This window comes from Amblyraja radiata, chromosome 14 (assembly GCF_010909765.2).
Source record: "Amblyraja radiata isolate CabotCenter1 chromosome 14, sAmbRad1.1.pri, whole genome shotgun sequence".
NCBI lineage: Eukaryota > Metazoa > Chordata > Chondrichthyes > Rajiformes > Rajidae > Amblyraja > Amblyraja radiata.
This window is the reverse complement of record NC_045969.1, coordinates 50,907,127-50,932,682: the sequence shown is the minus strand read 5'-3', so window position 1 is coordinate 50,932,682 and position 25,556 is coordinate 50,907,127.

Genomic DNA, 25,556 nt, shown 5'->3' with positions numbered 1-25,556 from the left:
ATGGCGATTGTCCCGTGGCCATTAAAGCCACGCCGGGTGATGCAAGGCCGCACACCGGGTCTTGGTGTTAGAGCCCCCGGCGTGCGCTCGCAGAGACCCGCCGCCATTCCAAGCCGCGCGGGGCGGTGCTGTAAGGCCCCGCTCCAGGAGCTCTTCAACCCCGCAACTCGGGCGGGAGAAGTCGCCGCTGCGGAAGCCCCGAAAAGCGGTCTCCCTCCAGGGACCCGCGGGCTCCCGGTGTTACCGTCCGCCAAACCCGCAGTTGCAGCCACCGAATCTCCGGGGGTCGGGTCACAGCAGCGTCCACCACAGCTCCACCCGCTCCGGACTCGGCCAGCTCCGCGACGGTGAGGTGAGTAGTCGGCACCAGAGCCCCCGGTCTTCCTGTTGGAGGCCGCTCCTCGTTGCAGCCCCAACGACAACGGAGACCCGACAAAGAAAAGGTCGGGTCTCCCGTGCAGGGAGAGATTTAAAAGTTACCCCCAACCCCCCCACACCCCCCCACACACATACCCCAACAAAAATAACAAAAACTACATAAAAACATAGACATAAAATAATAAAAACGCAGACGGACTGCAGAGGCCGCTGCTGACGAGAGTCGCGCCGCCTACCGGATCCACTTTACCCTACCGGTAAAGACACACATATTAACATACAGACATTTATAAAGGATATTGAGAACACCTTTTTTACTCACCTTCTGTCCCCTCTGTCCAGCTTCCGGGTTTACCGTTCGCAGGAGTTCCCACGGTAACCGCAAGAGTTATTACGGATATCGCACGGATATCGCACTGGCCACTACGTTCATATAAAGTTGCAATGCTCAACCACAAGTGTACAAGTCACTCTTGGAGAAATTCAAACTTTCTTGAATTTTCTCCCGAGTGACCAAGGTACACGATTACCTGCCGTTAGCACCACGGTGGTCCACGAATGCCGTACTGTTATCGCACGAAGTTCCCACGATGTTAAACTCTGGTTAACTCTTGCGTCAAGTCGCCCCGTGAGAAAGGCCTATTACAATGTTTTTCACAGTACACATGACTATAATAAGCCAATAGCAACACAAATGATGTCAACAGCAAATGCCCTGTGAACTGCGGTGGCTTTTTGCCTAAATTTATCGTGTTTCAAAGTAAGCCAAAACATTTTTGACGAGGACATTGCACTTTCGAGGTCACTCAACAGATGAGCTTGAGGCTTTAATAGAATATTATTAAAGGCAGCATTTTGTTTTGTTCCTCTTGCAGCATAAATTTAGACAAAAATCTTCTCCACATGCCAATTAGAGGATAGCTGGTGAAAAATAATCAGCCACCATTTCACCGTGAACTAATCCAAATCAATCTTTTGTCTGTAAAGTGTCTGATACATAAAGTCATAGAGTCATACCGTGTAGAAACAGGCTCTTTGGCCCAACTTGCCCACACCGGCCAACATGTCCCATCTACGCTAGTCCCACCAGTCTACGTTTGGTCCATATCCCTCTAAACCATGTCCTATCCATGCACCTGTCTAACTGTTCCTTAAATGTTGCAATAGTCAAGTCAAGTCAATTTTATTTCTATAGCACATTTAAAAACAACTCTTGTTGACCAAAGTGCTTTACATCAGTGCAGGTACTAATGTGCTACAAACAGTGGTACATAGATCAACAATACATACATAAATACATACATACAGTGCTCCCTCAGAGGACCTCAAGAAACTTTTGTGAGTAGAAATAAGTTTTAAGTCTAGACTTAAAAGATATGATGGAGGGGGCAGTTCTGGTATGGTTGTAACGGTATATAACTCATTTCTGAATAAGGATGATTGGATAGAATAGAATAGAATAGAATTAGAATTAGAATAGAACATAATAAAATAGAATAGAATAGAATAGAATAGAATGGAATGGAATGGAATGGAATGATCAGACACTTTTACCACCAGGGTTCTTTCTTCTCCCATTTCCAATCAGGCAGAAGATTCAGAAGCATGGAGGTGTACACCACCAGACTCAGGTACTATTTCTTCCCCTCTGTTATCACACTTCTAAACAATCTTTCATAGAAACATAGGAACATGGGAACATAGGTGCAGGAGTACACCGCGATGGTAAAGTCTGCTCCACGCCTGCTACAAGAAGCTCCGCAGACCGAGGCCTCAGGATGTTATAGGCAGCAGGCCAGCGATCGGAGCTCTTCTCCCCGGCAAGGGATCGCCCTGCTCCGCGATGGAAAGTCCACGCTGCGCCCGCTGCTGAAGCCGGGAAAGGCCGCACCAATCCAAGTTGTTAGGCCGCGAGACAGGCGAAGTGTTCAGCGTGATAGTGAGAGAGTGATGCACCCATTGTGGTACTGAGGGACTGATGCATCCAGTGTGGTTCTGAGGGACTGATGCATCCAGTGTGGTTCTGAGGGACTGATGCATCCATTGCGGTTCTTTTTTTTTTTTTTTTCAGTTTCAGTTTAGTTTATTGTCATGTGTACAGAGAGGTACAGAGAGAAGCTTTTGTTGCATGCTGGCCGGTGAGTGGAAAGACAATATATGATTACATTTGAGCCATTCACAGCGTACAGATACATGAATAGGGAATATCTTTTAGTGCAAGACAACGTCAGTGAAAATCCAATCAAAGATAGTCCGAGGGTCACCAATGGGGTGGATAGTACTTCAGGAATGTCCCTTGTCATATGTCATTTGTCATATTGTCATATGTCTCGCAACAGAACAATTAAATTTTTTTTTTTTTTTTTAAATATTAGAAGTAAGTACAATACTTACATTTTTTCAGGTGCCAAATATATGTTAGCATGTTGCATTCTATGTACAGCTTCATTTTATTTTTTTTAAATGAGAGAGAGAAAGAGAGACTAGGTAATAGAGAATAGAAAAACATGTGATGTATAGTGTGTGAGAAAGAAAAAGAAAAGAGAGGGTAGGTGAGGAAAAGAAGTAAAAAAGAAGAAAGAGAGAAAGAAAGAGTAGAAAATAGGAGATAGGAGATGAGTATTTATATTGTTGACCATCTTTCACCCAGTCCTGAAACAGTTGGTTTTTACGATTTTGTTGCACCATATGCTTCCAAGAAGTCAATAAATGGAGACCAACTCGTTAAGAATTGGTCTGGTTCATCTGTTAGGAGGAATCACATTTCTTCAAGATGTGCTGTGTCCAACATATTTATAATCCACATTTTCAGCGTTGGTATGGGTGTATTTTTCCAAAATTTGAGTATAAGTTTTTTTGCTATTATTAACCCATAATTAAAAAATGAATTTTGAAATGTGTTCAATTTATTCCCGTCTCCCGTTACTCCAAGTATAATCATTTCAATATTAGGCTCCATTTTTATCGTGAATAATTTTGTGAATATATTAAAAATATCGCAACAGAATTTATGGAGTTTTATGCAGGAAACAAAAGAATGTGTTATAGTGGCATTTTGAGATAAACATTTGTCACAAATGGGAGAAGTATTTGGATAAAATTTATTCAGTCTAGTTTTTGAATAATATAATCTATGTAAAATTTTGAATTGAATTAAGTTACGTCTTAACTTATGTCTTAATCACCGTAAAATTTTGAATTGAATTAAGTTATGTCTTAAGTTATGTCTTAAGTTATGCATCCATTGCGGTTCTGAGGGACTGATGCATCCAGTGTGGTATTGAGGAGTGATGCATCCAGTGTGGTACTGAGAGAGTGATGCGCCCATTGTGGTACTGAGGGAGTGATATTGTGGTATAGGGAGTGCCAGTGTGGTATTGAGGGAGTGATGCACCCACTGCAGTACCGAGGTAGTGCTGCATTGTCCTGTGGGTGAGATGCTAATCTGATGATGTGGGTTCCATTTCTAAAGGAGACAAGGTCAAGGCAGGCAGGGGAATTTTCCTGGTATCTCTCTGGATATTTATTTCCTTGGCCAGGACACACACAATGGTTGATTTAATGAGCAATTTTACTTCGGAGTAACGTGAGTGACTACGCGAAGAGCCCGCTCAGCACGCATGCGCAACATTGCATTCACGCAGGCAACAGCGACGCAGCGGGAGTCAGGCGCTCCCGCTACAGTTTAAAAAAGACGGACCGTCAGGTAAGTCTACTCTGAGGTCGTTTTTTCTTGGCAAAAGGAGAGTTTTTGCTTTGTTCCAACAGCTAAGAAAAATGAACAGAACAAGGCTCTCCAAGAAGCTTGTCCCCCGTTCGACTCCAACGGAGGAGCGTTCCATCAGTGGGGGGCAGGAGGCGGTAGGACCGCTAACCCAGCGCTCCGCCATCCCCGACACCGAGCCGAGCCCAGTCTCGCTAGCGCCTGAGCAGCGGACTGGATATATAAAGCCACTAAGAAGACCATCCGGCCGGTGGTTTCCGATTCGTCGGACGGGGACGTCTCACCGCCCGCTCGGGGCAGAGACAGCCGCCTGAGCCGCATGGAGTGGCTCGTGGAGCGTATGCTCCAGCGAGACGTGTTTCATGAGGAGCAGTTTCGCAGAGCGAGTTCAGGCACTCCCTCCACAGTGCCTCATGAACTGCCCATCGCTTCCCCATCATCCGAGGACAGCTGTGACGACCAGGGCTGGGCTGGTCAAGAAGAGGGGTTAATGGCTGAAGAAGTCGGGCGTACGCCAGGGGTACAGGAACAGGAAGAGCTGCTGGGTGTGGTGGACCGCTACGTGGCAGCCCCACGTGAAGGACGGCCATTAGAGCCAAAACTAGCGGCCAGCATTAACCACCTATCCAACAGGCCCCGACAGGAGCAGGTGGTTAATGAGGTCTTAGAACAATATACGGCTCCTGAAAATTGTGAATCACTCAAAGTGCCGGCTGTCAACAGCCAAATCTGGGGGCACGTTGGGTCAAATATTCAAAATCAGGAACTAAAACTTCAGCGGATCCTCAGGTTCCTGACGTCAGCCATCACCTCATTTGCTCGTTCTGTGATTGGTACAGAAATGACCACAAACCAGCAGGACACCCTCGCACTGCTGTGCAATACTCAATTTGAGATAAATAACCTCCGCAATTCGCGGGGTTGTGCAAAACTCCAACCATTGAGTCAGATACACTGCTCTTTGGCAAAGACCTCACCAAAAAAGTCAAAGACATGGAGGAGGCTTCCAAAACTTTCGGCCTCATCAGGGCAGGACGAGCAAAACCAAAACCACAAAACCCAAGCGGCAATACCCATCGCGTCCACCAGTCGACGTCTACCCTATGGGACTGGTGAAAGCTCGGGGTCCGCATATCACCACCGGAAGCCTTTTTTAGGCCAAGGCCCAGAGCGGACCCCATGGAAAATGCGCCAACCCCAAACCTCACCAACACGTCAGACAACGCACAAGACTCGTCATCCTGCGAAGAAGCAGAAGAAACACCCATAACCATGGAGGTAGGTGGGTCTGGTTCCTACCAGCATATAGAAAGTAGGGGCGCTATACTAACAGGGGGGAGATTACACCTGTTTAAGGAAGCATTTTAGTCTATCACGAGTGACAAGTATATACTCAATAGCATTCGTGGATACAAAATACAGTTTGCACTAGAAATATTGCCACCAGTTCAGCATTCACCCCAGAGGGTTTTTTCGCTCTCAGTTAAAGAAAAACGAGAGGGACAAGCTGAATTGGTGAGACTAATCACTAAGGGTATCATTGAAAAAAACAAAACATGAACCCTTGGAATTTGTGTCTAATATATTTACTAAAACTAAAAAAGATGGTGGATGTCGCATCATCATTGACTTAACTTCACTAAATATGTTTGTTAAGTATGTACATTTCAAAATGGAAATGTTTGTTACTGCCAAACAACTGATTTCCAAAGGATACTTCATGGCAAGCATTGACCTCAAAGATGCTTGTTATTCAGTACCCATTCATAAGGATCATCGCAGATACCTGAAATTTACCTGGATGGGGCAACTATGGCAGTTTAAAGCGTTACCCAACGGGTTAACATCAGCCCCAAGATTATTCACCAAGATACTAAAACCAGCCCTGGCAATATTAAGGAGACAAAAACATATTGTCATGGCATATCTTGATGATATCTTAATAGTAGGCAAAACCATGGAATTGGCTATATCAGCTGTGTCAGCTACCAAACAATTGTTTGAAACCTTGGGATTTGTCTTACATCCAGATAAATCTAAGTTGAAGCCATCCACAACCATGGACTACTTGGGCTTCACTATCAACTCAGTCCACATGTCTGTAACTTTGCCAAAAGACAAAACAACTGAATTGGCACAATCATGTAACAATTTAATGGTCAACGAGCGACCAACTATTCGACAAGTGGCAAGAGTAATTGGGAAAATGGTAGCAGCATTTCCGGCTACACAATTTGGACCTTTGCACTATCAAAACTTACTAAGAGCAAAGGTACAGGCACAAAAACGACATGCAGGTCATTATGATCGTATCATGAAATTACCCACTGAAGCAATATCAGAGCTACAGTGGTGGGCAGAAAACGTTTGGCATAGTTCCAGCCCTATCATCATCGTTAACCCTTTACTTTAATTATCCAAACAGATGCCAGTGCTCAAGGCTGGGGAGCAACTAACTCCATATCCAGCACAGGTGGTAGATGGACTAACCCAGAGTCATCGTTACTACTTACACTGGGCATTAACTATCTAGAGATGTTGGGTGCCTTTTACGGTTTAAAAGCATATGCATCAAATATGCATCACTTGCATGTTCGGTTACAAATAGACAATACTACGGTGGTGGCCTATATTAACCACATGGGCGGCATAAAATCGATATCATGCGACAAATTGGTCAACACAATCTGGCAATGGTGTGTCGAATGACATATTTGGCTATCAGCAACTTACCTGCCAGGTAAGCTAAATACAGTGGCAGACACCAGGTCACGCAAATTTAATGACAACACTGAATGGATGTTAAACCCCAAAGTGTTTGCTAAAATTATCAAGCAATATGGCACGCCAGATATTGACCTATTTGCGTCAAGCCTAAATCACCAGGTACCTATGTATGTCGCTTGGGAACTAGACCCTGAGGCAGCAGTGGTAGATGCGTTCGCGCTGGATTGGGGAAATATCTTCTTCTATGCATTTCCTCCCTTCTGCCTCATCAGCCGGGTACTACGCAAATACAAATGGACTCCGCTTCAGGTATTTTGATAGTACCCAACTGGCCTACACAGCCATGGTTCCCATTACTCCATGACATGGTTGTTGAAACCCCGATGATATTTCCCAGTAACCCAGAATTATTAACCCACCCAGTATCTGGCATAAGCCACCCATGCCATGATAAAATCAAACTCCTGGGTTGCAGATTTTGAAAAGACCATTACTGGGACTGGGATTGTCAGAAAAAACCGTCAACACCATGTCAGCATCCCACCGAACATCCACAAGAAAACAGTACTTGTCCAGCATCAAAAAGTGGGAGAAGTACTGCTTGGATACAGGGACCACCTACTCAACCGCAACAGTTACCAACGTACTGGAGTTCCTGGCAGCCCTTCACCACGATGAAGGACTCAGCTACAGTGCCATCAACACAGCTAGAAGTGCTCTGTCTGCCTATTTAACTCGGGTTCCAGGACAACAGGCCATGGGGTCCCACCCGCTGGTGGTTAAACTAATGAAGGGAATTTACAACTCTAACCCCCCCCCCCAGACCAAGGTGCACCCATATATGGGATGTCAGTGTGGTCCTGACATACCTCAGGGGATGGCCACGAGCCAGGTCCCTCACCCTGGAACAATCTACGCTCAAGACTATCATGCTGATGGCACTTGTATCTGCACAGAGGGTCCAGTCACTACACCTTTTGCGACTGGACAACATGATCATAGCTCCAGACCAGGTCTCTTTCGTTATTCAGGGACTGATCAAACAGAGCAGACCAGGAACACCCAACCCAGTCGTGGAATTCCGGGCTTACCCACCAGAACCACGGTTATGTGCCATGACCCATCTACTGTCCTACATAGACACAACCAAAATAATTCGAGGGAGTGAAAAAGCCTTATGGGTCAGTCACAAAAAACCTTATGGTCGGGTGACGAGCCAAACCATTTCGAGATGGCTCAAACAGGTGCTAAAAGCTGCTGGTATAAACACTAACATGTACAAATCTCACTCCACCAGGGCAGCATCCACGTCGACGGCCAAAAGAATGGACGTGCCTATAGACCACATCCTGGCTACAGCAGGGTGGTCGGGGGAAAGAACGTTCCGAACTTTCTATAATAAGCCGTTGGCAAAACCTGCTTTATTTGCAGAGAAAATTTTACAGCCTGCAAATATTTAATTTAAGCCCAGGGGAGCAATTTAATTTATTTGTTGTTATTGTTAATAAATACTGTTGTTGTTTTTACAAACAGATTCATTGGTTGATTACGATAACACACTTCCTCCCTCAAGGACTTCGGCAGTGAGTGAAGTAATAACTGTTACGCGGTTTGAAATCACAGAGCTTTAAAACCTTCACGTAGTCACTCACGTGACTCCGAAGTAAAATAGTAAGATTAAACGAGAACTTACCAGTTTGAAGTTTGATCTGTATTTTATGAGGAGTTACGATGAGGGATTACGTGCCCTCCGCTCCCACCCTCAATAATATGGGTCAAATTGATAACTGAGGTCTCCTTTTCTTTACTATGTTTATTTCAATAACTGTGTCTATCTGTGATTCCACACCGCTGCTTTGAAGTATGTCGCGCATGCGTGCTGAGCGGGTTCTTCACGTAATCACTCATCGTAACTCCTCATAAAATACAGATCAAACTTCAAACTGGTAAGTTCTCGTTTAATCTTACTATTCTCATTGCTATTTGTAGGATACTGCTATGTGCAGATGAGCTCCAAAATGACCAATGTGAATAAGAATATCAGAGGATTTAGTTTTCAGTTTAGAGATACAGCATGGAAACAGGCCCTTCGACCCACTGAGTCCACGCTGACCATAGATCATCCGTTCACACAAGTTCTGTGTCATCTTGGTCCCTGCAAAGTAGAGACCAATTCATGGAGGAAAATTAACCTACAAACCCACATGTTTTTAGCATTAGGTGGGAAACCAGGGCACCTGGGGGAAACGGACATGGTTACGGGGAGAACGTGCAAACTCCACACAGACAGCAGCCGAGGTCAGGATTGAACTCGGGTGTCTGGCTCTGTGAGGCAGCAGCCCTACCAGCTGCGCCACTGTGCAGCCCTAGTGTGGAATGTGTCCTCAGTAAGGATTGTATTATATTGTATTTGGTGATTTTGTATTATGGTGATGGGTGTATTATCGCAGTTTTGGTTTGTAAATATTATTTTGGATCGTAATTGAATAAATTATTTTTGAATGAAAATAATGCTGTGCAGCCCTATGCTTTTTGCCCCAGATATATTATTTAAAAAAACAAAATGGCAAATGACCCTACTTTGTCTCCTTCACATCATGGGTGGGTGGCAATTCATCCTGTTCTGCAACACAATGCTTCAGTGCAGTCTTGCTAAAGGGGCTGAACAGGAAGAATTGCTACCCACATGTGGACTCAGTGGGCCGAAGGGCTTGTTTCCACACTGTACCTTTAAACTAAACTAAACTAAAATCCAGTGGTGTTGCCTGACCCGCAGACTTACTCCAGCACTTTGTGTGCATTTCTTTGGAAAACCACTATCTGCAGAACATTGTTTCTACGTAGAATCCACGAAGGAGCGGTATGCTTGATCGTTAGTACTGATTTAGTGAGTAGAAGGGACTGTTCTATCTCTCCAAAACTTATCTTCAAAGGGGATTACGTTTTCTTAACATCAGTACCAGAGAGGCATTCAAGAGGCAAATGTGAATGGAAGGATATGTATCACACGCAGGCACAGGGGATGAGTTTAACTTGGTGTTATGTTTGGCATGGACATTGTGAGCTGAAGATAGACACAAAATGCTGGAGTAACTCAGCGGTAAGGGCAGCATCTCTGGAGAGAAGGAATAGATGACATTTTGGATCGAGACCCTTCTTCAGACCCATTCCTTCTCTCCAGAGATACTGCCTGTCCTGCTGAGTTACTCCAGCATTTTGTGTCTATCTTCGGTTTAAAGCAGCACCTGCAGTTCCTTCCTGCACACTATGTGAGCTGAGGGTCTGTTCCTGCCCTGTACTGCTCAATGTTTGCCCACTCTGACCGGGACCGTTACAATCGGACGCACCTTAGATAAATGCACCTCCACCTGCTCCACGGAATCTGCTCTGTTCCAAAGCAGCAGCAGGTTGACTCCAGTCAGCTGGCAAGCAACAAACACCACCTCCCCTTTGTTTACCCATTCTCTTTCCCATGCCCCACCATGGATACGCACCCATTGCTGCCTCAATCCAACCCCCCCCCCCCCCCCCCCCCATTCCACTTTCCCAGTCCCTTTCACTGGTATCCCTTCTTCTGGCTTCACATTCCACACCCTTCCTTTCCTTAACTCCTTATCCCACAACCTTTTGTCCTTTCATCTCTCTGACCAACATCTATCATCAACCCCTCCCCCCCCCCACCACCACCACCGTACCCCCAACTGTGTTTACCATCTATATGACACGTTGCCCATTCCTATAGGTATGTTGCAAAGCCTACCTGAAGCGTCGGTGAAAATCTGCCGTTGCGGGTGTGCGCGATTTTGGCGCCGTTTAGAGGGGGGCGGGTTTAAAACGCGATTTTCTCTAAGCTGTTCCAATCGAAAATGTTCAGCCTAGTTAATTATTAACGAAAAATCGCTGAAAGACCCCGTCGCAAAAGCTATTATTAGGTTTAAAGGCCTTGAATAATAGTTATAGTAGTTTAAAAATCAATCTCTAAACCCGCGACCGCCAGCAACCGCAGGGTCTCATAAAGCAAACCACAGAAGGTTGGCTGTATATTTTTACATTAAAAAGGGCTTCTAAAGATCCCTTTATACAAAGTTTAATATTGCGAGAAGCTCATTTTGGGCCCATTATATCCCGCAGTATTTTTCTCGGCATTTGGGGCACAAATCTACCGCAATGTGAACGTTCTAAACCAGCGCGTTCCACAGGGACCCACTGGAAAGCTGATTTAAATGGACATTTATTTACAGCAATTAAACACTAAATTCCTTCCATTTGGCCTATAAATTAATGTAAATGAGATTTTAAAATCATGTTTTATTGTGAATTATTTGTGAATATTATTTGGACATTTAGGCTGTTTAAAAATGTTAATCATTTATTAAGAAATGGATAGATGTTTAGATCTAGTAATTGAAGTCTGAAATTAGCTACAATTAGGTAACTAACTAATTATATGCTTTAATTTCAGGTCATCCAAGTAAGATTATTTTATATTTGTTTCAGAATGCTTCAATCTATGATAACTGAAAATTTCATTCAGTTCTCTTAATTTTTAAGAAAGTTATGGGCTTTTGACTGTTCACGATCACAGCTTTTTTGTTATGTCCATAGAAAATCAATAGGGAACAAGATGCTCATTTCCCAGTATGAAAATGGCCATAACTTTTTAAATACTTGAGATATGAAAGTGAATTAGGTGTCAAATTAAACTTATTTTTATGCTTTATCTGATGGGATAAATTACAGACTTGATTTTTAAAATCTCAAAATTTTGTAACATTGCTAATTCCTACTCTCCAGAGATGCTGCTTGTCCCGCTGAGTTACTGCAGCATTTTATGTCTCTCTTCTGTATTTACCTATTACTGCGGGGCGGCGCTGAACCTTAAACACTGCGGAGCCTGGGATCTCTCGCCGAGATCGCCAGTGCCGGAGCTCCGACCAGCGCGGCCCGTGGACTTCGGGAGCCGCTGTCTCCGGGGAGGAAGCGGCCGTTCCAGACACTCCAAGCCGCTGAGAGGGTTCTGCTGACATCGGAGTTCCATCACCTGGCGAGAGGGCTTGTAATATCGGGCTGCCATAGAGGCGACTGCGGAGGCTTCAATAGGCCCGAACATGGGTGAACAAGGGATTGGACTGGACTTTGCCGCCTTCCCTCACAGTGGGAACCATTGTGGGGGGATGTTTTTATGTTTAATGTTAAATTCTTTAATGTTGTGTCTTATTTTTATTGGTGTGCTGCAAATGGCAAGTCAAATTTCACTACAACAATTGGTGTATGTGATAATAAATGTCATTTGTATCCTTTGTACTTGCCTGGCTTTATCCGCCTCCACCCCCCTTCCTGCTGTCTCCCCTCTACTACAGCCAATTGAAGAAAGGTCCCGACCAGAAACGTCACCTATTCCTTCTCTCCAGAGATGCTGGAGTTACTCCAGCATTTCGTGTATATCTCCGGTTACAAGCAGCATCTGCAGTTCCTTCCCACACATTGCATCTATAATTTCAGTGGATTAGGGCTACTTATATAAACAGGAAATAGAGAGAACATAAACACAATGGACTGCAGATGTTTGCTTGCAACAAGGAACCCATGTCCTCCAAAACTAGGGTTGCCAACTTTCTCACTCCCAAATAAAGTAAAGTAAAGTAAATTTATTTATATAGCACGTTTAAATCAACTCGCGTTGAGACCAAAGTGCTTTACATAGAAAAAATAATAATTAAGCTTCCGTACATCCATAGAAAAATTTAAATTAAGAAAAATGACACAACATATTGTATAATTCAACACAAACGTCCCCCCACAACAGAATAAAAAATTTCCACTGTGGGGAAAGGCATCAGAAAGTTCAGTCCTCTCCCTCTGTGTATCTTTGAAATTGTAGGTGCATTGTGAAACAGTCGCACTAATACATTGCCCTTTGAGCATATTGTGGCCCTTCCCCCACCTCCCAGACAAGAATGTGAATAATCTTCCGACCCACAGCCTGACGGTGAATCCATCTGAAATGGTCACTGGTGTCCATTACTGGTTTGAAGCCAGTAAATGATTCAAGATTAGATCGCATTCCTTTCTCTTCCTGTAAAATGCAAGCATTAAGCTGGAAAGAAGAGCTCGCAAAGGTTCCCTTGCATTGCAGTATGTCAGTGTTCTCAATAAGGAGTCATACTATTAAGTGTCCACACTTGGGATTTTGTCTGCTCTTTGTAACTATGGAAACATGGGTTATCACGGAGGAATGAGTGGAATGTGATGATCACTGACTGCTTGTAAAAGGATTCTAGTTACTTCTGCCTCAATTAGACCAGAAATTCACAAGTCAACATTACGTCATATGAGAACATGAAAGAGATTTTTCACCAATCAGTTATTTATGCCAAGTCTTGTGTTTCCAATGAAGCTTTTGCAAGGGTTTGTGCTTAAATACACCATCATGTGAAACATAGAAACTAATGGGAAACAGTTAAAGGGATAGCCCCAAAAGAATTCTGAGTAATCGGCCCATGGGGTTTACAATTTAACGGAGCTATTTAGCGGAATGGAGGAGCAACGTGAAGCAGTGGGACTTGTTCCGAATTTGGTGGTCGTTTAATTAGATTTACTTAAATGGAGACACAATTTTTTTTTAGCATGACCATATGTGACATTGACGGTTATTCAACATGGAATACAACAAAGTAGAACACAAAACCATCAGGTCTGAAGAAGGGTCTCGACCCGAAACGTCACCCATTCCTTCTCTCCAGAGATGCTGCTTGTCCCGCTGAGTTACTCCAGTTTTTTGTGTCTTTCTTCAAAGTACAACACAATGCAGATGAAATTATCCATCTGGTAGGGCCCTGCCGAAATAGCAGGAGAAAACTTCAAATAATGACAGCTGAGATGCCGGAAACACAGGCAAGATTACAAAGAAGCGATATTTGCATTTTATTAGTGGCACTATTTTTTTGCTTTTGACAGGAAAACAAACAGTTTAAATTGCATGAATATATAATTTTTATATTTTTTTGTTGAGGTGCAGCTGCTGTCTCTCTTCAACATCAGTCACTATTCCTCACTGAGATCTGGAGAAGCAATGTAGCAGCATGCAGCATTGGTGACCAGCAAATGCATGAAAGAAATGCAAAAAACTAGGCCCTTTCTGGCCTTGGCCTCCTCCACTGTCAGAGTGAGGCTAAATGCAAATTGGAGAAACATCATCTCATATTTCGCTTGGGCAGCTTGCAATCCAGTGGTATAAACATTGATTTCTATAACTTCAAGTAAGTCTGCAATCCCTCTCTCTTCATCCCTCCCCTACCCAAGTCACACCAGCTTTTTGTTCTCACCTAGCAAACAGCTACCAATGGCCTGTTTCTTATTTTGTCATTACTTTTTTGCATTCTTTCATGAATTTGTTCTATATCACTCTACTTCACTGTCTATATCTCTCGTTTCCCTTTCCCTTGAATTTAGTCTGAAGAAGGGTCTCGACCCGAAACATCACCCATTCCTTCCCTCCAGAGTTCCTGCCTGTCCTGCTGAGCTACTCCAACATTTTCTCTCTATCTTCAGTTTCAAGCAGCATCTGCAGTTCCTTCCTACACATTTAGATTTCCAAAACTGCTAACAAGAAACTTGGAAAAGATATAAATGGAAAATAGAGAGAAGGAATGGGTGATATTTCAGGTCGAGTCCCTTCTTCTAAAAATCTAAATATAGTAAATCCATTGTTTACCTTCCTCCATACCTTTATCTCTTAAAGGGCCTGTCCCACTGTACGAGGTAATTCAAGAGTCCTCCCGAGTTTCCCCTGATTCGAACTCGGAGAATTACGGTAATAGCCGTTCGTAGGTACTCGGGGCTCTCGTGGACATTTTTCACAGTGCTGAAAAAACTTCATGAGTTACCGGGATTCCCGAGTACCTGCCGTTAGAGTTACGAGCCGCTACGAGACATACACGAGCTCCGACGTAACCGCTACGTACATTCTACGTACTTACCACGAGTTTGATTTTTTTTAAACTCGGGAGAGCTCTTGAATGACCTCGTACAGTGGGACAGGCCCTCACAATACCTTTCTAAAATGGCCATTTTAGAAAGCTATAGGGACAATTGTCTAGTAATAGGTTGTTTTATTTTCTTTGTGAAGTTTTTTCGCATGAGGGAAGGAGTCTGCAAAGGAGGAAAGATATAAAGAAAATTATGAAGGGGAAGGGTGCAAAATTGTGGTACCTACATTAATTCACAGTGGTTTTCACAAGAAATCAGAAGTTGATCATGTGTTATAAGCATTGCCACAACTGGAATGGCAGAGGCTTGGAAGCATAAGTGAACTCTGATTATTTCCCACTGGTGGCTCAGTTGGTAATAATCTTGCCTCTTAGCTTAAATGTCATGAGGTTCAAGTTCTTTGGGGCTGTAAGGCAGCAACTCTACTGCTGCGTCACCATGGCGCCCGTGTTAGAAAGGCTGAGGTGATGAAATTCTTCTTCACTTGGCAGGATAAAAAATATCCTGTGGTTTAATCTGTAGGTGGGAATTCAATTCATAGAAACATAGAAACATAGAAACATAGAAAATAGGTGCAGAAGTAGGCCATTCGGCCCTTCGAGCCTGCACCGCCATTCGATATGATCATGGCTGATCATCCAACTCAGTATCCCATCCCTGCCTTCTCTCCATACCCCCTGATCCCTTTAGCCACAAGGGCCACATCTATCTCCCTCTTAAATATAGCCAATGAACTGGCCTCAACTACCTTCTGTGGCAGAGAATTCCACAGATTCACCACTCTCTGTGTAAAACATGATTTTCTCATCTCGGTCCTAAAAGACTTCCCTCTTATCCTTAAACTGTGACCCCTAGTTCTGGACTTCCCCAACATCGGGGATAATCTTCCTGCATCTAGCCTGTCCAACCCCTTAAGAATGTTGTAAGTTTCTATAAGATCCCCCCTCAATCTTCTGAATTCTAGCGAGTACAAGACGAGTCTATCCGGTCTTTCTTCTGTCCTGAAAGTCCTGCCATCCCAGGAATCAGTTTGGTGAACCTTCTCTGTACTCCCTCTATGGCAAGAATGTCCTTCCTCAGATTGGGAGACCAAAACTGTACGCAATACTCCAGGTGTGGTCTCACCAAGACCCTGTACAACTCCAGTAGAACCTCCCTGCTCTTATACTCAAATCCTTTTGCTATGAATGCTAACATACCATTCGCTTTCTTCACTGCCTGCTGCACCTGCATGCCTACTTTCAATGACTGGTGTACCATGACACCCAGGTCTCGTTGCAGTCTCGTAGGTCTACAGGTCTCGTAGAGTCCTAGCTAGTATTTTTCCTTCACCAGCATCACGCACTGAGATCATTTAGCCACTGCTGTTTGTGGTTTCTTTCTGTGCAAAAGTGCAGAGTTTTAGAATTTTAGAATATAACAAGCAAATGCAGGAAAAGACATAAAGTGCTGGAGCAACTTAGCAAGTTAGGCACTGGAGAACATGGATGGGTGATATTTTGGGTCTGGACCCTTCTTCAGACTGAACCACAAGTTAGTACAGGAACGTGAATGGGAAGGGGAGTTAAATGATTAGCAACTGAGAGATCCAACAGTCTTGGCGTACTGGGTACAAATGTTTGGCAAAATGGCTACTTGTAAAGGATGTAAAGAAGGCCACATTGGAAGCACCAAATATTCTAACATGAACATCTTTCACTCTCTCACCATTTAAAGTTCTGTTTCTGATCCCAGCAATGAGTGGGCTAACATATGATGAGCGTTTGACGGCACTGGGCCTGTACTCACTGGAGTTTAGAAGGGGGGGGGACCTCATTGAAACATGCCGAATATTGTAATGCATGGATAGAATGGATGTGGAGAGGATGTTTCCACTATTGGGAAAGTCTAGGACTAGAGGTCACAACCTCAGAATTAAAGGACATTCCTTTAGGAAGGAGATGAGGAGGAATTTCTTTTGTCAGAGGATGGTGAATCTGTGAAATTAATTGCACTGAAGGCTGTGGAGGCCAAGGCAATGGATATTTTTTAAGGCAGAGATAGATAGATTCTTGATTAGTACAGGTGCCAGGGGTTATGGGGAGAAGGCAGGAGAATGAGGTTTGGAGAGAGAGATAGATCGGCCATGATTGAATGGCGGAGTAAACTTGATGGGCCGAATGGCTGAAGTCTGCTCCTATCACTTATGACCTTCTCTAATGTTTTGTTTGCTAATGAAGGGGATTTTTTAAATTAAGTTTATCGAAGGTCCTTCATCAGCTAGCACAAACTATGACTAAATTATGGCACTTTCTTTTCAGGCTATTACAATCATGTGGATTGCAGGTTAGTCACTGGACAGAAAACACAGAATTAAAAAGTTGTTTTCAAGTTGATGATTGTGAATTGTGGGATGCCATAGGTGCTGGGCACCCATCTGCTCATGATCTATGCCAATGATTTGGATGAGGATATAATAGGTATGTTATCCAAATTAGCTGATTATATTAGGTTGTGTAGCAGGAGCAGCAAAGAGGTCAGCGAGCCGATAACTGGAATGAAGACAGAATAAGTGAATGAATGAGTGCACGGTACAATGGAATAACCGAGCATCGTAGTGTTGTAAATTGCAGCGAATTGTGGATGCAGGGGTATCTCAGCTGGAGAAGGGTCTCGACCCAAAACGTCACCCATTCCTTCTCTTCAGCGATGCCGTCTGACCCGATGAGTTAGTCCAGCAATTTGTGTCTATCTTCGGTGTAAACCAACATCTGCAGTTCCTTCCTTCACACACACTGTTGTCTTATTCTCTGTGTTCTGTCTAGTCACCAATCTACAATCCACATGATTGTATTACCCCCAAAATAATGTGCCATCATTTTGTCATAGTTTGTGCTGCCTTCATTTAAAACATCTCCTTCATTAGCAAACAAAACATTGGAGAAACATTACTTCAAATGGCGGGAGAGTGACAAATGTTAATGTTAATGTTAGAATGTTTGTAATTTTGCCAAATCACATAGCTTGCAGCAACTTATCAAAGGCCTTCTGTAAGTCCAAACAATAGCTCAACCATAGATGCTGCCGCACCCGCTGAGTTTCTCCAGCACTTTTGTCTACCTTCGATTTTCCAGCATCTGCAGCTTCTTCTTAAACGGCTCAACCAAATCTGTTGGTTACAACTTTTAAAAACAGAATGCATGCACCACATTCCTTTCATGAGTCCATAAATCCATTTACATTTCTTTATCTGGAATTATTTATAATGGAGATGGTTTATTAACTACTTCAAATAATCAGGTAATACTTTTTGCTGATATTATAACATTACAGCAAGATATGTGAATTGAACTGAATTGAACACATTTTATACTTAGCCAAGTATGTATACATACAAGGAATTTGCCCTGCTGTTCACAAGTAACAACATGATATACAGTAGACATGTGAAGAATGAAATAAAATACCAGAGCAAAAGGAGGATCCCGACTTTTGGTTGTTGAGTAGACCTACTACTCCTGGAAAAAAGTTGTTTTTATGTGAGGCTGTGGCGGCTTTGACAGTCCGGAGTTGCCTTCCAGAGGGAAGTGATTCAAAGAGTTTGTGGCCAGGGTGAGAGGGGCTAGAGATGATCTTGCCCGCTCGCTTCCTGGCCATTGGGGGGAAGGTTGTACCCAACAACCTTCTCAGCTGATCTGACGATTCGCTGCAGCCTCCGGATGTCATGCTTGGTGGCTGAGCCAAACCAGACCATAATGGAGAAGGTGAGAACAGTCTCTATGATGGCAGTATAAAACTGGACCATCATTGCCTGTGGCAGATTGTGTTTTCTCAGCTGCTGCAAGAAGTACTCTGTTTGGCCTTTTTGACTGTGGAGTCGATGGTGGCCACCTATTTAAGGTTCCTGGAGATGATGGTTCCAAGGAACAAATGACTCCACAGATGTGACTGTGGTGTTGTTGATGGTGAGTGGTGGGAGGGGAGTGGGAGCTCTCCTAAAGTCTACAATCAATTCCACCATCTTAAGAGCATTGAGCTCCAGGTTGTTGCGGTGGCACCAGGACGCCAGCTGTGACACTTCATGTCTGTAATAATAATAATAATAAATTTTATTTAATGGGCGCCTTTCATACATCTCAAGGACACCTTACATAGTATCGGAATAAAACATATAATCGGAATAAAACAAGTAATTAAAGACATCACAGTGACACAAATTAAAAACAGAATTCAATCCAAAAACAGAAAATCAAAAACACAGTGTGAAAAGAGAGCAGCGGCAGCCAAAGCGCGCCAGCGTCCACTCTCTCTTCACGGCAGCCATCTTGGACACAGACCTACAGGACTACAATTAGACAAAAAAATCATCCCCCCACAGTGGATAGCACTGTGGAGGAAGGCACAATGTCCAGTCCCCACCCCATGTTCACCCCAAAGTCAGGCCTATTGAGGCCACCGCAATTGCCTGTACGGAGGCCCGATGTCCCTGGCCGTTCTCACCGGGTGGTCTTGCCCCGGCGTCGGGAGAGTCCTTTCGGCGGCTGGGCCACTTAGAACGGCCGCTTCTTGGTTGGAGCCCGCGGCTGCCGAAGCCGACAAGGCCGCGTCGGTTTGGCGCTCCCAGGCTCCAGATGAAAAAGTCGGCGCCCGCTCTCCGCACCGCCGCCTCTACGCACGCCGTCTCTCCGCACACCGCCTCTCCGCTCCGCAAACCCGCAGCCCGGAGATGTTGCTCACGGCGGTTCAGCTCGCCAGAGCTCCAGCGCGGCGACCCAGGCAAGGCATCGCCCGCTCCGCTCCGCTCCAGCGCTCCAATGCTGTGCCGCCACCCAGGCCGAGGTGCTGGGTGGTTCCCGCCAAGAAACGGCGCTCCAAGCCCGCTGGTGGGCCACGAGGACGGGTCGACGGGCAGCCCGGAAAAAAGGCTGCCACACCGACCAGGTAGGGACCTATAAATAAAGTAACACCTACCCCCCCACATTAAAAGACCATATCCCCTACAAACAAAAAAACAGGACTCACTAAAAACTAAAAAAAAAACGAATTTAAGACGGACGGCTGCTGGCTAGCAGCCGTTCACCAAGATGGCTCCTCCTCCTTTGTCGTAGGCAGCTTCCTCCCTATCCTGGATCAATCCAATTAGTCCAGGGTTGTGTCATCCGCAAACTTGAGAAGCTTGACAGAGGAGTCGGTGGAGATGCAGTCATTGGTATAGATAAAGTAGAGGAGAGGGGAGAGTACGCAGCCTTGCAGTGCTCCTATGCTGCGGGTCAGTGGGTCCAAGATGTGCTTTCCCAGCCTCACATGCTGCTTCCAGTCTGTCAGGAAGTTGGTGATCCACTCACAGAGGGGTTCAGGCACAGTCAATTGGGAGAGCTTGGAGTGTAGTAGCACAATGGTGTTGAATGCAGAGCTGAAATCCACAAACAAAATCCTTGCCTAGGTCCCATGGCGGTCTAGGTGCTGGAGGATGAAGTGCAGGCACAGGTTGATTGTGTCATCCACTGATATAACCATATAACCATATAACAATTACAGCACGGAAACAGGCCATCTCGGCCCTACAAGTCCGTGCCGAACAACTTTTTTTTCCCCTTAGTTCCACCTGCCTGCACTCATACCATAGCCCTTCATTCCCTTCTCATCCATATGCCTATCCAATTTATTTTTAAATGATACCAACGCACCTGCCTCCACCACTTCCACTGGAAGCTCATTCCACACCGCTACCACTCTCTGAGTAAAGAAGTAAAGAAGTAAAGAAGTTCCCCCTCATGTTACCCCTAAACTTCTATCCCTTAATTCTATTGATCTATTGGCCCAAACTGTAGGGGGTCCAGCAGGGGGTTTGTGATATTTTTTATGTGGGCCAGCACAAGTCTTTCAAGGGTCTTCATGACTACAGAGGTCAGTGCGACAGGCCTGTAGTCATTAAGACCAGTAATCCTTGGCCTTTTCTGTACGGGGACAATAGTGGGGACTTTGAAGCAGGCAGGGACAGTACATGTTTGCAGGGACAGATTGAAAATGTCTGTGTAGACTGGTGCCAGTTGTTTGGCACAGAGCTGAGGTTAGAGGGGGAAACATTGTCCGGTCCTGGAGATTTCTGGATTTTCTGTCTCCTGAACAGCTTTTCCACCTCCTCAATTGCTGTTGTTAGTGATGGAGAAGTGGCCAGACTGATGTTGGGCAGCAAGGATGAGGTGGGTGGTGGACGAGGGCCCAGTCTTTGCAGACTGGAGTCAGGCTGTAAGTGGGTGTGAAGTGGTGATTGGGGAGGAGTGGGTGGGGGAGGGAGGGAGGGGGTTATGTTTCAATCTATCGACCCGGCTGTAGAACTCGTTCAGATCGTTGGTCAGCTGACGATTGTCCAAGGAGCGGGGGGGGTTTCCTCTTGTTGCTGGTGATTTCTTGCAAACCCTTCCAAACTGAAGAAGTGTCATCAGCTGAGAACTTGCTCCTCAACTGCTCAGAATACCTTTCCTTGGCAGCTCTGATTCCTCTTCTCAGCTTGTACTTGGCCTGCCTGTAGAGGTCTGCATCCCCGCTCCTGTAGGCCTCATCGTTAGACTGGCAGAGCTGTTCTGAGTTCTCTTGTCATTGTTGAACCTGATCTAGTTCCTCGTGGGAATGCAACTGTCCTCACAAAAGCTGACATATGATGTCAGTGTCTGTATATTCGTCGAGGCTTGTGGTTGCTTCCCTGAACACATTCCAATCAGTGCAGTCAAAGCAGGTTTTCTAAGCCCTCGCTTGTCCACTTCTTCATTGTTCTAACCACAGGTTTAGCAGATTTTAGTTTCTGCATGTAGGTCAGAATAAGGTGAACTAAACAATGATCAGAGTCCCAGAGCCGCCCGGGGAACAGAGCGATATGCGTTCTTAATTGTAGTGTAACAATGATAGAGCGCGTGATTGGAAATTCCCGCCAATAAGGAAATTAGATGATTTATAATACTTATGAAACTTCTATTGTGTTATTTGGCCAAACTACTCAGGGACTTCCATTGGTTTTATACTGGAATTTCCCAGTGAGATTGATGTATATTCATCATGGAAATTGAAATTCCCTTCAACAAAAATCTACTTCGGAGAAGAAAAAGCCTATTTCCAAGAAATTAGTTATCCAAGAAAGTAGGTTTAAAAAATAAGTGATTATGTTAGCAACTTTTTATAGGTCAGAGGATACCAATTGTGCCATTGAACCGGAGATTACCAGCCAGGAGCCACACAAACAAGAGCCAAGAGTGTTTACTTATCAGATAGACATGTGTAGGAGAGAACTGCAGATGCTGGTTTACATCTAAGATGGACATATTGCTGGAGTAATTCAATGGGCAGGCAACATCTCTGGATGGAAGGAATCGATGACATTTCGAGTTGAGACCCTTCTTCAGACTGAGAGTTAGGGGAGAGGGAGACACAGAGATAAGGAAGGGTAAGGTGTAAAAATGAGAGGTCAAAGGGGATGAAGTTCAAGGAACATGTCGAATAGACCATGGTTAGTTAGGGGAAGGTATACATGAATGAAATTTAATCAGGAGGACAGACTGGTCAGAGAACTATGGTGGGGGAGGGATAGAGAGAGAGGGTTACTTGAAGTGAGAGGTCAATGGGGTGTAAGCTGCCCAAGTGAAATATGAGGTGCTGTTCCTCCAATTTGCATTGCGCCTCACTCTGACAGTGGAGGAGGCCCAGGACAGAAAGGTCAGTGTGGGAATGGGAGGGGGAGTTAAGCATTTTGCAACCAGGAGACAAAGTAGGTTTAGGCAGTCTGAGCGGAGGTGTTCAGCGAAACGATCGCCGAGCCTTTGTTTGGTCTCGCCGATATATAGGATTCCACACCTGCAATAGCAGATACAGTAGATTGTATTGTATTGTATTGTATTCAAATTTATTGTCATTGTCTCAGTTAGAGACAACGAAATGAATTTCCCTTACAGGCAGTATCATAAAAATAAAAATAAATAAATAATAATAATAAATAATAAAACATATTAAAAATAAAATAGAATTTAAAAAAAGCACAAACACTGAAAGTCCACGACACAACATAACACAGTGGCACCAAGGTGAGGAAGGCACCATAGTCCAGCCAGCCTCCCCTCCGTTCTTCCCAGATTTTCACTCGTGGTCGAGGCCTTCCTAGCACCCGCAGTCGCCACCCCGGGCGGCCCGATGTTCAGGCCCTCACGCCGGGCTGGTGGAATGCCGACGCCGAACCCCGACGGTGAACATCCTCCTCCTCAGCGGCCCGGACCTCCTGATCAGCCGCCTCCCGCAGCCGGAGTCCGCAGCTCCCGAGTCCGCAGGCCGAGCCGGGCGGAGTCGCAGGACCCCGCGTTGTTGATCAGCGCCGCCCGCGTTGGGAGCTCCGCAAACCGCAGCTCCATGATGTCGGTGCAGCAGGTCCAGCACTCCGGGCTCCAGACGGCGATCCCCGGTAAGGCATCGCCAGCCTCGCGATGTATCAGCGCTGTCCCGCCGCTGCTGGAGCTCTGGTCGCAGGAAAGTCCACGCCAATCCAGTAGGTAGGCCGCTGGTGGTGGGGGGGGGGGGGGGGCGAGGACGCGACTCGAATAAAAGTTGCGTCTTCACCAGGAAGCGGCTGAAGGACGGTATCCCCCGCACCGTGCCCTCTTCCCCCACATCAAAACACAAAAAAAACACAAAAAAACACACTTTTACATAACTAAATAAACAAAAAAACAAAAAGATACCGGGCTGTAGGTGGAGGCAGCTGACGCCAGCGCCACCGGAAGTACAACACATGAGGTTGGAGGAGGTGCAAGTGAACCTCTGCCTCATCTGAAAGGACTATTGGGGTCCTTGGACATTACAATTACATTTACAATTACAATTTACAATTTACGATTACAATTATCATATGTACTGGCAATGGAACAATTACATTTTTATTTGTGTTTAAGAAGGAACTGCAGATGCTGGAAAATCAAAGGTACACAAAAATGCTGAAGAAACTCAGCGGGTGCAGCAGCATCTATGGAGCGAAGGAAATAGGCAACGTTTCGGGCTGAAACCCTTCTTCAAACATTTTTACTTGTTACAGCTTTACAGGCCCATTAATGCTCCAACACCACAAATAAATACACACTAATCATTCACACTTCTCCGTGGATTGTCACCTTGTCGTGGTGGAGAAGCTTGTGTGGTCCTGAGATCCTGAGAGCGATGCCGTCTGGAGCTATGCTCCTGGTACGCGTAACGGTTGAGGGGGAGGTCTCTGACAAAGAACAATCCAAGCAAGACCTCAACGGTGGAACAGGCGGAGGATGATGGCTGGCTTTAGTGGAGCATCACAACGGCTGGGAAGGCGGATGAAGGCTGCAGCAGAAAGGGTCTCCGGTCGTCTTTGACTCCATGTCACAGGAACTTGACCAAGATCTGTCAAGGACCGTGGGGTGGCTGTCTGTGCACCAGTCTCCCCACGTTAAACAAAGTCACGCACAGGCATCCCCCATATAGGGAATAACACTCTGGAGGCATCCATGGTCAGCCATGACTGAAGGAGGCCTAAGAAATCAATAATAAAATAAACTCCCCGTAATACTCAGTAACGCAGGTATAATAGTGCAAACTAAAGTACTCAGCAACCAATACAAAGTCCATAGTAGATGGTTACTGAGGTAGGATTGTGGATAGGGCAGTGCGGTGTGGTTCAAGACTGATGGGAAGATGCTATTCTTGAACCTGGAGGTTACGGTTGTCAGGTTCCTGTATCCTCTTCCTAATGCATAGGAAGGAACTGCAGATGCTGGTTTAAACGAAGATAGACACAAAAAGCTGGAGTAACTCAGCGGGTCAGGCAGCATCTAAGGAATAGGTGACGTTTTGGGTCGAGACCCTTCTTCTGACTGAGAATCAGGGGCTCACAGAGATGCTGTCTGACCTGCTGAGTTACTCCAGCTATTTGTGGCTGCCCCTTACCAATGGTAGGAATGAGATGAGAGTGTGGCTAGGATGGCGAAGGTCTTTGATAATATTGGCCTTTTTACGGCATGCTTCCTGTCGATCCTTTAGATGGTGGGGAGGCTAAATCCTTTGATGGAATGGGCAGTTCAGGTTGTGTACGTACAGGTATGTGTACGTACAGGTATGTGTGTGTATGTGTACGTATATATATATATATATATATGTTGAAATAAAAGTACTAATGAGGTGCGATTCAAATCCACAATTAAATTAATTCTTGCTTTGTACAAGTAAAGACCGAAGCAAGCAGTAGATGGCAACTGTTTCCATTCGTCTAAAGAAGAGGAAGTCAGAGTTTCCTGTCACAAGACAATGCTGCCGATAACATGCTTTTCACAAGAGGTTATAGGTGCAAAGATGAAGTGAATATTATGTTGTTGCACTTGAGATGTCTATGGTAGTTTTGTGAGGAAAATTCTTTATCTTCGCACGCAAAGCAAAGCCAGGTGTGTATCTTAAAAATTGAGCATGGAGTAACTGGAGAGAAGGAATGGGTGACATTTTGGGTCGAGACCCTTCTTCAGAGCAGCTGAGCGTAAACAATTAAAACAAATCCAACTCCATGGATTGAAACAAATCCAACTCTCAACACAAAACATCACCCATTCCTTCTCTCCAGAGATGCTGCCTATCCCGCCAAGTTACTCCAACACTTTGAGTCTATATTCGGTGTAAATGAGCATCTGCAGTTCCTTCCTACACCAACTCCATGGTGACTGATGAAGGGAACCAGAGCCTAGATTTTCACTATACGTGCAATTTTGCA